We start from the raw sequence: 4,778 nt of genomic DNA, 5'->3' as shown, positions 1-4,778 counted from the left end.
TCAGATTATTTCTAATGAAAACAGCAGACATTTTCATAATTTTCCTGATTGTCATGACACCATTCCCTTCGTACTCACTCATTCTACTCTTCTTAGGGCTGGCCTCATGGGCATGTGGCCTGTGTGCTTGCTAGGATCTCACACTCAGAAAGGATCCTTGCTTTGCTTAATACTCTGTTGTTGAAATCTTACAATTCTTAACAATTTTATCTCTGAGAATGCATGTGAGCAGAACAGCTATGCTGGGCAGCAGTGTTAGCATGCAGCTTTGGTCCAGCAACAATAGTTGCACAAGTGGGCTCAGGCAGCACGCACAAGGAGCAATTGGCCTGGCCTCTCCATGCACACCCACACAACTGTTTAAAGTACCACAGGACCCCAAGGGAGTGGTTGCGTTGTGATTTGGGCTTAGCTCACGGGACTGCATTATGGATCTGTTGTCTCTTTTTTAATAGTAGCCACTGCTACTCTTAGCATTAGATAGTATCTCTCAGATGAGATTTTATTCTGTACTACCGCATCTCATAGTTCTACTGAAATGTGTTGAGACAAGCCAATATCTATGGATCAGTTTTACTCGTTGATATTATGGCTCAGTCACTATCACAAATAGATGCCACGATTACATCCAATAAAAATCCATCCGCTCAAGGAAACTCCCTTGGTGAAGTGCCGGGTGGCAGTGATGACAGCAGCAGCTGCAGATGAAGCAACAATGGTGGAGTTGGCTACTGCCCACTAAAGAGAAGAATCTCTGCCTGGCAGCAGCAATGGCCCATGATGGGGTCAGGGGCTGACTTACCCTTCAGTCCTGGAACCCATCCCTGTGTCCACTAAAAAATTATTAACTATGTCACCTGAGTGTCAGGACAGGAAATGCTAGGGTGTTTAGGAAGTAAACTTTGTCAGTAAAGTATTTTAAATGAAAGTGTACACATGGCCATTGCACTAATGCATGTGAGGAAGTTATTAGAAATCATCAGAACCCAGAATCCATAGTTTTCAAAGCTGCTGCAGCATTGCAAAACAAACATCCACAGGATCAGAAATAGTAATAAAATTTAAAGATAATTTGAAGACTTAAAATTTAATATGACAGATTATTCATGGAATCGAAAATTCTTTTAATATGAAGTTTCATAAATCAATTATTAACAAAAAGAATAAAAATAGCATCGATTTAACTTGTAATTGAAAATATAATGATAAAATGAATAAATAAGCATTTGAAAAATGAAGCCACTTTTGCTTTATTATACAAAGTGTGTAAGTTACCAGAAATTTGAGAGGAATTTCTAAAATGCCATTTGTTAGATTTATATTTAAAATTAAATTCAGACTTACATGAAATTGATTTATATGGATAGGTTGAAATTTATTCATAAGAGAAATCTTTTTTAGAAAAAAATTCTCCTTGATAATCATTAGTTCTACCTGTACTGTAATTTATATTTTGATATAAGGTATCAGAAATTCAGTCTACATTTTCACAACCCATGAGCACTCTTAATATCTCCAGTAACTTAAGCAGATTCTTCTCAAAATTAAAAACATCAAAACTTAACTGCATCTTAGCATTTGCCACCAGTGAATGACAATATTTTCATTTATATTGATAATAAATGAAGTTCCTGAAAATACAAATTTTGACGAAAATAAGTTCGAAGAAAAGCAAGCCAGAAAAATCTTATGACCAATAAAGATATTACATAATAAAGTATTATTATTGAGTATATATAAAATTATGATACAAAAATATTGTTTGTAATTTGTATTTCACTTTATAGCTAATAAACTGATTTTGAAGGAAAAACTTTATACTTAACACCAATAATGGTTGTCTTTCCTGCTTTTGAACGAGGCCTCATATATTCATTTTGTGCTATGCCATTCAAATTCTGTAGAGTATGACCCTTCCCCTCCCTGCCATACCTGAGAGGGTAAAGAGCATTTCTACACTTATCACTGATGGGCAGTGACAGCATTTCACCCAGGGAGTTTCCTTGAGCGGATGGATTTTTATTGGATGTAATGGTGGTGTCTATTTGTGATAGTGACTGAGCCATAATATCAATGAGTAAAATTGATCCATAGATGTTGGCTTCTCTCAACACGTTTCAGTAAAACTAAGAGATGCAGTAGTACAGAATAAAATCTCATCTGAGAGATATTATCTAATGCTAAGAGTAGCAGTGGCTACGATTAAAAAAGAGACAACAAATCCAGAATAGAGTCCCTTGTGCTAAGCCCAAATCACAAAACCGAGACTTAATACCTAATTCAATTACAATTTCAACCTTCCCCAGGGCTGGAGTCTCAAACCAGTCAATCTGGAATTACCTGTCAGCACCAGTCAGATAACTCACCTAACAGACCCCTGCCATCCCCTAAGGGAAGGTGACCTTGCCTGAAACAATCAGCTCTTTGAAAGAATGACTTTCTTGTCCCACCTCCACCTCTTTACAAGAGCTCCTTGTAAAGCTCTTCAAAGCTCTTTTCTATTTGTTAGATGAGATGCTGCCTGATTCATTCAATAAAACCAACATACCCTTCAAAATTTACTCAGTTGAATTTGTTTTTTAACGTTACTTAGGAAGTAAACTTAGTATATGTAGAATGCCAGGGATGGTTGTGGGAATGTCTTTGACTAATTAATTCCCACTAATTTGACTAAACCTTTGACCCACTCATCTTATAATTAACTTCACAGTTTCCTTGACTTCTGTTAGCACCTCCAAGTTTTTATTGTTGTGCTGAGGTCTACCTGAAATTAAATCATTTCCTTAGCATTCATCACCCTAATAGAGACATAAACCTCTCATATTCCATTCAGAGTGGTATAAGGAGTTCCAAATCCCCAGTGAAGTCTTGAAGTCTCAGCTAAATACCTGTAATGATAAGTTTCTTAAAATTAAAAGAAAGACTAACTGGCACAGGTAAATTACAGGTTTACTATGAGAATAACAAGAAGTCTTCTGACTTTCAATTAGATCTTGACTTTCAGGGAAAATTTTTTTGTTTTAGATATATTTGAAAATACTAGAACTGCTATGCTGAATGACAACTTCAGTTAGTTTCTGCTTTCATTTCTACACGACAATGATTATCATGGACATCATATCAGCAAAAAATACATGAATTTGAAAATTAATTTGAAATTGATGGGAAAAACACCATGAAGAAAAAAGATAAGGTTTAGAATTTTATATATGTATATATATACACACATGTCTGTATATTTAGAAGATAATTTTGTCCAGACCTAAGTGATATTCTTCCTCTCTACATTAATTGTAGTCCTTGCACTCTAAGCATAACATAATATTTTTAATTCTGTACACGGATGAATGAACTTATAACCAAGTCCTGGGTACACATGCAAAAAGCTTTGTCTACATTTTTTCAGTGCAAATTCTCGGAATCACTCTTCTTAGGGCCCCCATCACCTCTCTGTTTCTCAGGCTGTAGATGATGGGGTTTAGCATTGGGGTCAGGATGGTGTAGAAGACAGCCAGAACCTTGTCCTTTGTTGGAGATCTGAGGGATCTTGGATGTAGATAAGTGTAAAAAGTGGAACATAGTAGAAAGTCACCACAGTCAGGTGGGTGCTGCAGGTGAAATAGACCTTCTTCCTCCCTTCTGCTGAGTGCATGTGGTAGACAGCAAGGACAACCCGGCCATAGGAACATGCAATGCCAATGAAAGGAAGCATGAGGAAGAGGATGGTGCTCATAAACACTGTGTACTCATAAACCCAGGTATCCATGCAGGCCAGAGTCAACATGGCTGGGACATTGCAGAAGAAATGGTTGATGGCCCTGGATTGACAGTAAGGGATATGGAAGGCATATGTGGTATGGGCGCAAGAGTTTACAAAGCCCATTATCCAAGATCCTATTATCATCAGCACATACACTCTTTTGCTCATATGACTGGACTAGTGGAGAGGAAAGCAAATAGCAATATAAGGATCATAGGCCATAGATGTCAAGAGCAGCGCTTCTGCACCTCCTAAAGTCAAGAAAAAGAAGCTCTGAACCCCACATCCAATAAAGGAGATAGATTTGTTTCCAAAAAGAAAATTAGAAACCATTTTGGGGACAATGGTGGAGATGTGATTCAAGTTAATGATGGAGAGCTGACTAAGTAAAAAATACATGGGTGTGTGGAGATGGGTGTCCAGGAAGATGAGAAGCATTATGCACAAGTTGACAAACAGAGCCATTAGGAAAATCAGAACAACGAGAATGAAGAAGAACAGGCCAATTTTTGATGGTGGAAACAACCCCCAATAAAATGAAATCAGTTGATGTTTGATTATAATTTTTCATAGGGCGTTAATATGATTTTTCCTAGAGGCAGACACAAGAGTAAGTGAGTTAAGTATAAAACTATAAGCTCTTTTTAACTTATTATTTTAGACTGTGTATTATTTAAAATTTTACAGCTCTTAAATGAAGAACTGAACTTACCTATTTTGGGAAAAATAAACCTCATTTTCTGATCCAGAGATTAAAATGTGAATATGCGAACATTTGTGGCCAAAATATTTGTAAGATAATGTTAAAATTATTTTAAAAACAAGATTTCTGTTTTGACTTAATTAGGATAAATATGTTTTACTGCCCTACACAAACTGAGGTATCATTAAAATATATGCTGTATTCAAAATGCCTGCATATAAAATTTATGTAAACCAATATTTCATGGAGTTCCAGTATGAATAAAGGTCTATCACCCTTAAGGGATGATTTTCCTTTCATATTTTGCCCCAAAAC

At 36.3% G+C, this 4,778-nt stretch overlaps 1 pseudogene; it reads right to left on the bottom strand.

Annotated features, from left to right (window-relative positions):
* Positions 1–3,392: 3,392 nt before the first annotated feature.
* On the bottom strand, positions 3,393–4,331 carry LOC124237585 (olfactory receptor 2L8-like; annotated as a pseudogene).
* Positions 4,332–4,778: the final 447 nt, after the last annotated feature.

The sequence above is a fragment of the Equus quagga genome, chromosome 3 (assembly GCF_021613505.1).
Source record: "Equus quagga isolate Etosha38 chromosome 3, UCLA_HA_Equagga_1.0, whole genome shotgun sequence".
In the NCBI taxonomy this organism is placed as follows: domain Eukaryota; kingdom Metazoa; phylum Chordata; class Mammalia; order Perissodactyla; family Equidae; genus Equus; species Equus quagga.
This window is presented reverse-complemented; position numbering and strand designations above follow the sequence as displayed.